This window comes from Takifugu flavidus, chromosome 10 (genome assembly GCF_003711565.1).
Source record: "Takifugu flavidus isolate HTHZ2018 chromosome 10, ASM371156v2, whole genome shotgun sequence".
NCBI lineage: Eukaryota > Metazoa > Chordata > Actinopteri > Tetraodontiformes > Tetraodontidae > Takifugu > Takifugu flavidus.
This window is the reverse complement of record NC_079529.1, coordinates 11,799,825-11,814,691: the sequence shown is the minus strand read 5'-3', so window position 1 is coordinate 11,814,691 and position 14,867 is coordinate 11,799,825.

The following is a 14,867-nucleotide window of genomic DNA, read 5'->3' as shown; positions in this document are numbered from 1 at the left end:
CTAAGGCTTCAATGTGAACACAAAACAACCATCAATAGTGAATGCTAAATTCACTAATGCATGTGCCCAAAGGAACACCTGGAGCAGGCGGAACAGAAGTGCAGACTCAGCACAGTAAGCATCAGGGACGTCCAGCTGAGAGACAGAAAGAAACTGGTACTGTGCCAATTAATAGGCAGCATCCAGGTGCAGCCCATCAATCCAATCAGGACCTGCAAGGCACTGAGAGGCAAAGTCAGAGAGACCCCTAGTGTCCAGGAGGGGACACTGGGGTCGTCACATCTACAGTGGAACAGAAATCTGTTTCATCCTCTTTACGTTTGAAAGTGTGAGATTTCTTACATATTAATTGGTTCAGATAACATTAGCTTATATTGGGGCCATATGAAATGTTTTCAGTGCCTCCATTTGTACATTTTCCTAAATGTATCCTGGTGAAGTCTTTGAAATCACTTTGTTAAACTTTCCAGCTTTATGCAGTTCAACAGGTAGATCTTTGGAAGCTCATTCTGGTGAAGCATGGCTCTCTGTAGCATAGTCTCCTTCTGAAGACAGACTGAGTGGTTTTAGCAAAGTACCTCTAACATTTAACCCTTTCAACCCAACACCAGAAATGAGAGGGATATAAGGTCATATGTTGCTACAATTTATGGGTTTGTTTTTTTATTTCTAAAAACTGATTAAGTTAGGATTTTCAGAGTCAGAAATTACCTCCAGGTGGCGTTTTTACCCTTTTTCTTTTCTCTTTTGGTGACCACACTGCAGCAATGACATGAAAACCACCCTCCCAACAGATAACCTGCTGCTACAGAAGCATCACTGCGGTGTTTCCCAGGGCTGTCTCTGACACAGCCAGACTGTAGAGTGTTCACTCATGTGATATGTCTGCATCGTGTCTGAGCCCCAAAATGGCTGCCAAAGCTGTGTCGTCCAATGTCCATAAGCAGTTTAACTTTTTGCTCTGCCCTTAGTGTGTGAGCGTGAAAAAGTGAACCTACGCCTTTGTGGCGATGCTCTTACCACCATCAGAGGTAAGTGAATGTGAAGCTGCTCAGGGTTTGTTGTCCATGTAGACTTCAGGGGGTCTTTACATTGGGGTAGCACAGCTCTCGTACCTGTTCTCTCATCGCCTTGTTGGGGGCCTCAGCTTATGTCAACACGTGCTGTTAGCTATGACTCTTATTGTTTTCTGAATGTGGTATGGATGTGTTGAAACCTGGGTTTGCTGGGTCGGTCTCTCCCTTAAACTTTCTGGACCAGCTCAAAGAGGTTTTAATCAGGCCATGTTGTGAGAACAATTTGATCTAACATTGGCCCCATTTAAAATATTTCCATCGCTTGTCTTAACTTAAACTCATCTGAAGCAGCAAATGGATGCATGTTTGAATGCTTCCAACCCTTTTTTTGCATATAAATTGATTTTAAAGGCAGAAAGGTCTGATTTTTGTGAAGCTGTTTCTCTCTGTGTCATTATCTTTCAGGTGACCTGCTGTGATGTTTTCCTCACTGCAGTAAAATTCAGGAGATCCAGAGAAAAACACAAGAAAATGTCAACAATGAAAAGAGAAGGAAGTGCTTCTTTGGTTTAAGACGAGCACAAGAAACGCTCAGGTTATGGCTGCGAAGCTGCTGGTGTCTTTCACTGAAGGGAAATTACGTATTAGTTAAGCCACCGGGAGCTCATTTCCCTAAATCTGCTGTGGATAGAGGCTCAGAGGAAGAGAATTATACTTTCAGCCGACCCCCAGCTGTGATATTCCCCGTGGCAGATGCAAACATGGACCATACTTTAAGTGACCTTCATCCCAGTCTTTGCCCTGTATCTAGACTTGCTTTATAGACGGATGAGCACATGTCCACAAGCAGGAAACATGAGCAACATTCAGTGTAACACATGACTGATTTTATGCTTTTCCACACATTGGCACTTATGCATGTACGAATGAATGAGCGAAGGAATGACTGCACCACTTTCTACACTAATATCTACCTGTGAAGCCAAACAAATCTGCATCTGCTGCATCACCACGGCTGCAGAGCCCTGCAGCTCCAGTGTGCAGTAACCATCTGATCCCTCACTCATGTCCCAGTCTTACTCCAAGAAATGGTCAAATTTAAATCAGTGTTTCCTTTAAATATTTGTTAAAAGCAGAATGATGAATTTATAGTTAGGTGCTATTAAGAACAAGTGTTTTAAAAAGTGCTATTGTCATATAAGCAATGCCCATACATTTAGCGATAGCTTAACCATGGTCTTTCATTCTGCACTGACACATTCATATCATTTTAGACATGGATCCCCTCAATGGACGCTACACTATTTCTATAGTGGCCAGCAAGAGACACAATACTTGTTAATGTTTGTCAATATCAGTTGTGATTTGAAAAGGAAATGATTTATTACAATTCCCAGCACAATCTTCTAAAGAGAAACCGATAGCTCTCAAATCGGGAAGCACTCCTGACGTAGAAATTCATTTGCAGATGAATTGAGATCAGATGTTGCCAGGATCAGGCTAAGTTCAACTCCAACAAAGGACGCTACACAACTGTACCGTAAAGTGAAATCTAGGCGTTACGCTGTTCACCCAGCAGGCATCTACATTAAATGCACCTGTATCTCAATCCAAAGGCATTGGCTGAATTAATTTGTGGTTGGCCAACAGCTAAAGGGGTGTTTACTCAGAAATGTGTCACCTGTAGGTTATGTCTGTTCCCAGTAAACCAAAACATTGTGTTCCAAAAGTGCATCCAGGGCGGATCTTTGTCTACTGTACAAACGGTCAACATAATGGCTGTCATCACCAGTACCGACCGGTACACGGTTAGGTTCAGGCTTCTTTAGATAGAATCATATGGGCCATGTGCTGTTTGAGTTTAACTCTGTTTACGAGCTTCTTTAGTGTCTTTGTTTGGCCAGAACAACAAAATGGGGACCCTAACCACAAAGCACATTCAGCTCTCCCATAAACCTGTCAACCCCAATCACACACATACAAAAGAAAAATATTCTTTGAAGTCCTGAGTGTAAAAGCCATACAGCATGGGGCTGAGCAGGTGACCTTGGGGGCACCAGTATTGAGGGTGATGGAAACAGAGGTAGAGTCGCCAACCCTAACCACCTGTGCGCAACCTGTGAGGAAATTGTGGATCCAGGCACACAGGGTTATTCTGTCCCATGTCTCTTAGCTTGATAAACAGTCTCCCAGGATGTGTTGTAATGAAAGCTGAACTAGTCCACAAACTGCTTCCTGTCCAAATGGGTGTCATCTGTGGACACCAAACCACTTCACAACTACTGAAGGTTCACCTCCTGCCTGAGCAGAACTTCTAGAGTCCTTGTTTAAATTCCAGTATGATAAAAATGGCAAGGTTTCCAAAATAGGACCCTCTGGCACAGCCTTAGAAGCATGCATGCAAGGAGTCTCCTTGGTCAGACAGGAGATGTGTTGGGGCATGATTGGCAAAGCTTGCATCAGGTTCGCTTTATTATATTCCCCCATCACAATGAGTGCAGCTTCCTGGTGTTAGTCTTGAGTCACAAGACGCATATCACATAGTCCTGACGATGCCATGCCAATGTCCACACTGTAGACCGCTGTGGTGATGACCAAGCTGAAGTCTCAAGGAAGGTAGAATGCCAAGCACTTGATGTTCATAGGGGGGCTGATCGGGAGCAAAAAACAAATTTACCACATTTTGACCTCCGTCCTTCTTATGCAAAACAGAATTGAAGTCAGTGATGTGATTGCTGTTCCAGTAACACATTGGATGTTACAGTCCTTCACATCCTGATGAAAAGCCACTCTTGCTCACAGGTCACCCACAGGTCATCATGTTGTCTTCCCCTCTATGTAGTATCTCACTTGGCCATTACAAAACCTGCAAAGCTTTAAAATGTAGGTGGCGTCTTATTTCTGATGTTCACTAGCAATTCACTGCTGTTGACAGCTAAGGCAGCTGCCTTATGTACAAGAACACAATGAAAATTATTATTGAGTGCCACTCAATAGACTGAAAGGAGCATCTCGGTTCCTGCGCTCATCATCCGGTCCACTCTCTACATATCCAACCATGGCCATGATGTCTGAGGACTTCTGCAGTTGACATGACTCAGTGGAGGGTGGATGTATATGTGGTGAAGAGAAAAGGTACAAGAATAGTTCAGACACACAGCTCTGCAAACATGACAGCCATTGTCTGCCAATCTGATTGGCTGTCCGTGTGGTTAGGACAGTCTCTTCTAACAGGTACATGGACACAAAAATATGTTTGTTCTATATCTAGAGTTAGGGTTTAGAGTTAGGGCTAGAGTTTAGGGTTAAGGTTAGGATAGGGTTTATGGTTAGGGTTAGGGTTAGAGTTAGGGTTTAGAGTTAGGGTTAGAGTTAGAGTTAGGGTTACGGGTTAGTTTTAGGGTTAGGGTTTAGGGTAAGTATTTAGAGTTAGGGCTAGAGTTTAGGGTTAAGGTTAGGATAGGGTTTATGGTTAGGGTTAGAGTTAGGGTTTAGAGTTAGGGTTAGAGTTAGGGTTAGAGTTAGGGTTACGGGTTAGTTTTAGGGTTAGGGTTTAGGGTTTAGGGTAAGTATTTAGAGTTAGGGCTAGAGTTTAGGGTTAAGGTTAGGATAGGGTTTATGGTTAGGGTTAGTTTTTAGAGTTAGGGTTAGGGTTTAGAGTTAGGGTTAGGGGTTAGGGTTTAGAGTTAGGTTTAGGGTTAAGGACTAGGGTTCGGGTTAGGGTTACTCACTCAGAAGGATGACTGTTCCTGGAGGACAGAAAGAGGGCAGGGAGTGTAGCATTTCCTGCTACACCAGCATTTGGCTAGCTCAGAAACATTGGTGGATTTAGAAAAATGTATACCCATATATAGCTTTGTCTTGAAGAGTCTTTCCTTCCAGATTCCAGTACTAACGTCTTACTAGTTTCCAGGCTTCATTTGATTAGTCGGAACTGTTGAAGTTGAGTAATAAAGACTAGTTATAGCTTGACAAAGCTAGCTCAATCACTCGTTTGTTTCGTCTCACACCTGATCGAACATTTGCAGGTGATGTGGAAGCTCCTGTGAGTTGTTTCAACATGTTGACTCAGGTTATGGCACCACCTACAGTTATGGGGTGTTGTAGATAAATGACAACTATTATTTTGGCTGTTTTCATCAACTGAAATAAAATAAAATTCACTTTCAGCCTAAAAGTTATTGTGGATCACTGAAGTCTTTAATTGATGTATTGTGTGATAGATTGAAGCTCTTTTTTTTAAAATTTAAAAATCGTTTCCTTCCTCACACACTCATCCATAAATTTTTCTGCACTCCCACTAATCTGCTGGATTATGTTATTCTGCATCTACCTGTGTTCTTTGATTAGAGCCAAGAGCTTAAGCACTGAAAACGGGCTGGGATTATGTCCCAGCAGAGTGTTTGATGTTCGCCTGTTAATGAGGCTGGCAGCAGAAAGCCGTCTCGCTCCAAACCTTTCCTTCTATGCTGATGTGGTGCTGCAGCCATTTTAAAAGCTGTTATTACACAGCAACTGCAGTCATTCGTGCATGTCCACTCCTGCATCAATTTTGGGTCACAAATGGGTCATAGAGTGTTTATGCATTGCTAATCATTTTTTTTAGCTTATGGCTATGCTGAATAGAGAGGCTTTTTCAACAGTAAACATCAAGTCCTTACAAAACATTCAAACACAGACACACATATGCAGCAGATGTGTGCTGCAGCTTGTAGAAAAGATTAAAAGAACCAAAGTTGCAGTAAGCCGTGACAGAGGTTTTTTTTCAGACACTCACTACTAAATCTGTCTTTCCCAATGTAAGAATTAGCTCAAATAGAACACTTTAGTATTTACATTTAAAATTTTTATTTCATGATTATTTCTTAAAGCTGCAATGGAAAAAGCAGAAGTAAATCTGAAGTATGCACCATACGTGGATGATGTTTCTACCATCAAAACCAAAACCATGCACTCTGGCAGAATGCTGAGGCCAGATCACTTTTAGGAGCCTCCAGAAATGCTCCCAGAAACAGAAATAAACTGGTGTGAACCTCTCCGTTCTCCAAAACCACAACAGAGGGCAGCAGTGGGGTTCTGCACCAGCAATGTGCTCATTCAAACAAGTGGACAAGATTGATCCGACAAAGAAATCATCAGTCAGCTGTACCAATTGTGCTGCAAATCCTAAATTTGCTGAATTCCCAACAAATATTGAAAAAGCACATCAATATTGGAGAGAAATATAGAGCTGAAAGGCTCTGACATCACATTTGAATAGTGATGTCACATTGCTAAAAAAATCCAGGCTGAGAAACAGCTTCTGCCCCAAAGATGTCCAACTCGTGTCAAACATCGTACCAGGAACTTTCAATATTAGGCACCTTCCGTCTGATATATGCATCTTACTTTGTAATCAGATGTAACTTGCTCAGTGTGTGGGAGTGTGAAGGTATTTAATTCTGAGTGCTGAGAAGTGTGTGGATGAGGAGACATGTGCAAGGCTATGCCTACATGTGTACACTGTGCAAACTGTCTTAGACGAAAGAGCACCATTGTGGGAGATGCGTGGCAATATCTGAAATTTAGGATGTCCACCTCACAATGTGACAGCTGCTACGACCTCTGTCTTCTAACTAACCAATAGAAATGCAGCAGGAAATTATGCAATGACTACCATGACACTGGTGCTAGGCAAACATTGAATTAGCAGCTTGCAATGGAGGTGAAAAACACCAAAAGAAGTTGGTGGATTACATGAAAAGAGGCAAATTTTGTTGCAGTGTGGAAACAGAAGCTTTACCTCCTTGCAGTGTCATGATTGTTAAAAATAGAGGTAGCGTGGAAAGAGATCACGGATCAATTGCACTGCAGAGGTGAGCAATCGAGCAGTCACCAAACACACGCATACACACATACTGGAGTAGTAAAGTTAGTTTAGATTAATTCCTAATGAGACCCGCTAAGTTCCGCTCCACTGTTGGGGGAGTTAGAACATGTAAAGCTTCCCTGAACACTTTGTTGCATCCAAAACTGAATGGAAGTGAAATGAAAAAACATTTCCTGACTTTTGGAACACTTGTGTATTGTCTCATCAGGCCTTCAGCACTCTGGATGTGTGTGTATGTGTCTGTAAGTTGATGAAATAATGCTGCTACCGCCCAGGCAACCACACACATTTTAACGATCTGGTCCTTTGCAACAAATTGTGTTTGCATCAAAATTTACAACAAAACTGTGAACAGCTGGACCATTTTTTGGTGTCACTTTCTTGTTACTTCATGTGAGTGGTGGGTTGTTTGAAGTAAGTGTTGCACCATTTAGAATGGAAATCTCTTCAACTGTTTTTCACAGAGTGGCGAAATAGGTTCAACATGGATGTTGCCCTCCTTGAACTGCCACCGTTCTGTGGAGAGGTTTATGTGCCTCAATGTGACCAGGAGATATTATGGCCCAGGTAGGATCTTCCAAGGCAAACACGTCCGAAGTGATGGCCAGAATAAGGGTGGCTCATAAGCTCACCATGGAAAGTAAACAAACAAGTACATTTATGTTGCTCAGACTGGCATCACCGCTGTTCAACCATGAGCAAGGCATGGGTTGGGACTCGCAGGTGAGTGACTGATGTCTGGTTCTTTTTCCATGGTACACAGCCAATATCAGCCTGAAATGGCAGTGTGGGTCTAATTTCCAGTAGGCTGACCGCCCGCAGGAAAGTCCACGAGGAGCCATTGCAATATGGTTAGGGTGACAGTCATGGCTGAGGGTGTCAATGACCCAATTCTCTCAGCAAAACTCTGGCTATAGTGACATGGAATGAAGAAGCCTGAGCTTTTGCTGGAGGTTAAGAGGCTACTGACTAGAAAAAGTTAGACTCACCTCCACGCACAGCATCGGCTCTAGCTCCTTGAAATGAGTTGGATAATCCACTATGCTGGAGTTTCCCAGGGCGAGAGGTGGCCGCTGGTGTGGGCTTACTTATAGCTCCCCTGCTTAGCGTTGAAGAGGGTTGCCTCACAGTGCCTTGAAGCTGGGAATAGATTGCTTGCCGTTGTTTGTGTCTATGGCCCAAACAGCAGTACAGAGTATCCAGCTTTCTTGGGTTCCCTGGAAAGGGTACTTGGGAGTGCTTCGACTGGGAAATCCAGTGTTTTACTTGAGAAATTCAGTGCTCACATGGGCAATGACTGTGTCACCTTTGGAGGAAAGACCTTGCCTATCTGAAGTGGGTGGTGTTTTGTTGTTGGATGTGCAACCCTCACCCTAATCCCTACCCTAACCTTATCCCTATCCTGACACCTGTTTGAGCATAAGAACTTCACCCAGATTCTGAGGGAGGCTGGGGATGTTGAGTCGAAGTGGGTCATGTTCTCTTCCTCGTGGTGTAAGTAAGGGGTTGCTTTAAGCCAAAGGAGTCCTGTGTGTGCCTATGAAACTCCCAACAGGGTTGAAGGGTAGTGTCTTGGAGGAGTTCAGGGAGGCCACGGAAAAGGACTCTTAGTGGACCTCACAAAATTCTGGAGAGCTTTGTTGGGGCTTTCTCGGTTGACACACCTCCACTGTAGCAGTCAGGGACAGTAAGAACGGCAAACCTGGGCAACTCTTTAAAAATGGGGGAAGAGAGAATATGTTCCAACAGCAGGGGGGTCACACTTTTCAGCTTCCTTGGGAAGGTCTTCACCAGGGTGTTTGAGAGGAAAGCCACAGATTCAGTCGAACAACCCATTTTTACGTCCTGATCGTGGAACATGGGACCAGCTGTATAACCTCCGCAGGGTATGCTTTGGTTCAACATGTGTTTCATAGATTAAGAGAAGATATTCAAACATGTCCCTTAGGCATCCATTGTTGGGTGCTCTAAAGTATGGGGTTGTGACCCTCTGCTGAGTACCAAGTGAAGTGGTAGATAAGTGAATAAAATATTGTTAATTCTCAACCTCAAACCAGTGTAGGTGGGAAAGAACATATAGACCACCATACATTTAAACATAAAGATTGTTTTAATACTGATCCAGCTCTGATCTGGATCGAACATGCTCTTTCAGAGTCTGTAGGGGATAAAAACCTGGCAAACTATCAAATCACATAGTTTGGAATTTATTGGAAAAAGGAGGAGGAGGAGGAGGAGCCACAGACAGAAGTTGAGGTGTCTGAATGGTAAATGTGAATTCACAGTTCCCAGCCATGAGGTGTGCTACATCAGCATAAACAGGCACATTAACAAGGTCAAAGTCAAGAGTCTTTACAAATAGAACTTTTCTTCTTTTCAACATTTTTTTAAAATCTCTGAAGGAGTTTTTTCTTGGTTTTTTTTCTGCTGTTCTGGTAGAGAGAAGCAGCAATAAGCTGAAGAAGAAGCAGGAAGGTCACTGCTGCTCTAAAATAAAATGCAGCAGTTTTATTTTAGATGGCGGTGGAAGGTGTCTCCATGCATCTGTGCTTCTGTCTGTGTTTTAATGCCGAGTCGGTCCTTTGAATTGTTTTAAATCAGTCCTATTCATAATTGAAAAGCTACTTTTCCGACTTTTGTACAAAAATAAAAACTTTATGAGCATTTCATGCATGACTTGTTATGCTAATAATAAATAAGTTAAATGTGGATATCGCCTGCAGTTTCCCTTCAGTCTCAGGATGGAAACAGGCCATTCAAACAGGAGGAAAACAGAAGATGCTAAACTGGGCACGCATTCAATTTAATATTACCTTTACAGCCTCTTAGAACTCAGATTAGACCAACTGACATCATTGCTTTGTGTCCACATCATAGCAGATCAGACGTTAGTTCTGCACATGAGGCTGCTTTAATGTCCTGTCATGAGAGATTTAATGGTTACATTCAGGGAGAATGACAAGTATCTGTCTCTTTCCTGATTATTTCTTTTTAACAGATTTTACCAGAATTAAAAGTTTGGGGGTGAGACCAAGATCTAATCATGTGAAAACAGTTTAGTTTTGAATGATTATAACATTTGCCCACTTGTTAAATCATGACTTAACTGTGATTTGTCACCCACAGGTTGGACAGGACTCAGAATAACCTGCCAAGACTGACACAAGACTGAGACAAGACTGACAAAGACGGTCCAACAGATGCATCTAAACATTTTTAAGAGTGTTGGAGTCAGCATCAGTGTCAACAGCCAGACTGTATCACTGACCTGCTGGATAAAGAAACCACTGAAACAGAACCTTCCCAAACAAATCAGAAGCAAAATGATGAAGATCTATTAGTCTGAACTGCTACAGCTGTTTCTGAGGCTTTGGGACTTATTGAACCACATTCAGAAGCATCTTCTACCAATGGACAAAATTGGAAACAGTCTTAAACCTTCCCAGAAGCAGTGAACATACTGAAATAACTACAGCAGCACAACAATGACCCATCCAGGAGGTCACAAATAACCAACATGTGAAGACCTACATTCCTCAGTTAAGCTCAGAGTTCATGACCCAACAAGACGGGGAAATGCTGGCATCATTGGAGAATTCCAGGGCCTAAACCAGTACAGACCACAAACAAACCACAGCTCAAAGAAACATCCTGATGATCCACAAGATTCTTGGGGAAATATCTTATGGACTGACAAGATAGAAGTTGACCTTTTTTAGAAAGTTCCATCTACTGTATAAAAACAAAACAAAAGACCATTGTACCAACAGTCTGACCTGGCGGTGGTGGTGGTGTGATGGCCTGGGGTTGCTTTACGGCTTTAGGCCCTGGACAATCTGCTGTGACTGATGTAACCACTGTCTACTTGAAAGTACATGGATGAGTACATGAATGATGCAGCATGAAACAACCTAAAATACACTAGCATGTTCAACTCTGAATGGCTTAAACAAGAAAGAAAATAAATTAAAATAAAGATTTTAGAATGGCCGGGTCAAAGTCTGGACTTGGGCTCTAACTGAGCTGCTGTGGTTTGACCTTAAACAGACAGATCACTCTGAAGGCCTCCAATGTGGCAAAGTTCAAATGAGGAAAAATGTCTTTCCTAAAACTCATTACTTAGAAACTGCATTTTCAATTTAGTCAGTTTATATTTGTCCAATATTAGTATTTGTGTGATGACCTCAAATATTTCAGTTGTGGTCTACACACAGGGCTTTTTTTAAAAAAAGAGATTTGATAGTCCTAGATTAATTATAGATGTAAAATTATATGCTATAAAAGTTGCCAAAAGCATTCCCTTGTCTGCGTTTGCACACGTGAGCTTGAGCGACATCCCAGCCCTAATCCAAAGGCTTTAATGATGTTAGACAAATCTTTGCAGCTTTAACAGCTTCAACTCTTCTAGAAAGGCATTCCAGAAGAAAACATTCCCCTACTCCATAATCCCCTAGCACCAAACTTTACAACTGGCACAATGCAGTCGGACAAGTAGCGTTGTTATTAGTTAAGTTATTAATTAATCCCAGACCAAAATATGGCTCCAGTTCATTTGAAAGCCTGACTCTTGGCATCACTCATCTGAACTGGAAGGCAGAAAAGCCACTTCTGTTTGTAGTTGTATATCGGCCCCCTGCTGGGCCACATTCAGAGTTCTTGTCTGAGTTCTCTGATTTCTTATCTGACTTGGTCCTTAGAACGGACAAAGTCATTATCATTGGAGACTTTAATATCCATGTAGACATTATAAATGACAGCTTTAGAAATGGCTTCATTTCATTACTTGAGTCAGTTGGTTTCCTCCAGCAGATAAACCAACCAACTCATAGCTTCAACCACACCTTAGATCTAGTTCTGACTGATGGTGTTGAGGTAGAACATGTGTCAGTGTTCCGTCAGAACCCACTCCTGTCAGATCATTCATTGATCACTTTTACATTTATGATTAAGGATTCTTCTATCCTCAGAACAAGTCTTACTATAGCGGATGTCTTTCAGATAATGCTGTAGCTAAGTTTAAGGAAGCGATCCCTGTGCTGATCCTAGTCTCCTCATCAAGCAGACTAGTTATGCTGATTCTTGTGTAGTTTTTCTGCTTCCCCCCCCCCCCCCCTCTATTTATTTACAGGTATCGCCGCCCTCGGAGCTGCATAATGACCTCCGGCCCCGCTGAAGTGATTGTGCATCATATTTTTTGTGTGTGTTTCTGTGCTCTGTGCTCTCCTCTCCCTCTCCTCTCCTCTCCTCTCCTCTCCTCTCCTCTCCTCTCCTCTCCTCTCCTCTCCTCTCCTCTCTCCTCTCCTCTCCTCTCCCCCCTCCTTCTCATTTTCCTCTCCCTCTCCTCTTCTTTTCCTCTCCTCTTTCCCCTCCTCCTCCTTCTCCTCTCCTCTACCTCCCCTCCACTCTACTTCTCCTCTCCTCTACCCTTCTACCCTTCTCCTCTCCTCTACCCCTACCTATCCTATCCTCTACCTGTCCTCCCCCTTCTCCTCTCTCTTTACCCAGCCGGCCATCAGCAGGAGGGTCCCCCTACATGAGCCTGGTCCTGCTCAAGGTTTCTTCCCTGTTAAAGGGGAGTTTTTCCTTGCCACTGTTGCTTGTCTGGGGTCAGGCCCTGGGATTCTGGAAAGCGCCTTGAAACAATTTTGATTGTATAAGACGCTAATATAAATAAGATTGATTGATTGATTGATTGATTGATTGATGATTGATTGATTGATGATTGATTGATTGATTGATTGATTGATTGATTGATTGATTGATTGATTGACCACCGTGTGTTTCCCCAGGGATCAATCATTTATAATCTTAGCCCTGCTGAGGTTGACTCTATTGCTGAAGGTGCATCAACCTCACTGAGAATCACGCTTGATTCTGTTGCCCCCCTGAAAAAGAAAATAGTAATCACAGAGGAGGTGTGCCCCCTGGTATAATTCACACATTAGGACCCTCAAGCAGAAAGTGCGAAGACTGGAAAGGAAGTGGCATTCTTGTAAAATAGACAGCTATCATGTAGCCTGGAAAGACTGTCTATTAGTTTACAAAAAGGCCCTTCGCAAGGCTGGAACAGCTTATTTTTCTTCTTTAATTGAGGAAAATAAGAACAACCCCAGGTTTCTTTTCAGCACTGGCCAAATTAACCAAGAGTCACAGTGTTTTAGATCCACGTATCCCTTCTTCCCTTAGTGGTGAAGACTTCATGAGCTTCTCACTGATAAAGTTCTAGCTATCAGAGAAAAAGCTAACCAGGCCATCCCAACAACTGGACCATCACCAGATGTGCTGACTGTGGGAACATACAGGTTCTCCAACGAGCCCTTAAACTCCTTCACCCCTATATATTTTTCTGAGGCGTCATCGCTAATTCAGAAATCCAAGTCCACCATGTGTCTTTTAGATCCCATCCCAACACACCTGTTGAAGGATGTTTTACCAGTGATAGGCAGTTCTATCCTGGACCAGATCAATGGTTCTTTAGTGTCAGGTTATGTACCCCGGTCCTACAAGGTGGCAGTGATTAAGCCGTTGCTTAAAAAACCATCACTAGATCCTGATGTCTTAGCAAATTATAGGCCAATATCCAACCTTCCTTTGATCTCTAAAGTTCTAGAGAAGGTGGTGGTGACTCAGTTACTGGAGCACCTGCAGAGGAACAGCCTGTTTGAGATGTTTCAGTCAGGCTTTAGAGCTCATCACAGCACAGAAAAGGCATTTCTTAAAGTTACTAATGATCTTCTCATAGCTTCAGATCATGGACTGGTCTCTATGCTGGTTCTGCTGGACCTCAGTGCTGCTTTTGATACAGTTGATCACAGCATCCTGTTACAGAGACTGGAACATGTGATTGGGATTAAAGGGACAGCACTAGACTGGTTTAGATCATATTTATCTGATAGATACCAGTTTGCCATGTCCATGGTGTTCCCTCCTCATACAGTAGGGTTAGCCATGAGAGTCCTCAAGGTTCTGGACTTGGACCAATCTCTTCACCTTGTACATGCTTCCCTTAGGGAACATTATTCGGCAGCATGGATACATTTTCATTGTTATGCTGATGACACTCAGCTCTATTTATCCATGAAACCAGAGGAGGAGACAGAGAAGTTAGTGAAGCTTCAGACCTGTCTTAAAGACATAAAGTCCTGGATGTCTTCAAATTCCTCCTCCTTAACCCAGGAAAAACTGAGGTCATGGTGTTTGGTCCTGAACCTCTCAGGGATAGATTAGATCACATGATCACTCTAGATGGTATCTAGTCTCTCTGTGAGGAATCTAGGAGTAACTTTTGATCAAAATCTCTCCTTCAACTCACACATTAAATTACTCTCTAGAAGTGCCTTTTTTCACTTGAGGAACATCACAAAGATCAGGAAGGTGCTGACGCGGCATGATGCTGAAAAGTGTCCTATATTTCTTTGTTACTTCCAGGCTGGACTATTGTAATTCTTTATTATCAGGTTGTCCAAACAACTCTTTAAGAAGCCTCCAGCTGATCCAAAATGCTGCAGCCAGAGTTCTGACAGGTATTGACAAAAGAGATCACATAACTCCTGTAATGGCGTCGCTTCATTGGCTGCCCGTTAAATTTAGAATATCCATCCATCCATCCATCCATCCATCCATCCATCCATCCATCCATGCATCCATCCATCCATCCATCCATCCATCCATCCATCCATCCATCCATCCATCCATCCCTTCTTTTGACCTACAAGGTCCTCAGAGGCCTAGCTCCATCCTACCTGGAGGAGCTAGTGACACCTTACCAGCCCAATAGACCGCTCCGCTCTCAGAATGCTGGTCTACTTGTGGTTTCCAGAGTTTCTAGGAGTAGAATGGGGGGCCGAGCATTTAGCTACCAGGCCCCCTGCTATGGAACCAGCTCCCTGTCCAGGTACGGGAGGCTGACTCCATCTCTACTTTTAAGATCAGACTTAAAACCTTCCTCTTTGAAAAAGCTTATTGCTACTAATTCTGTAGTT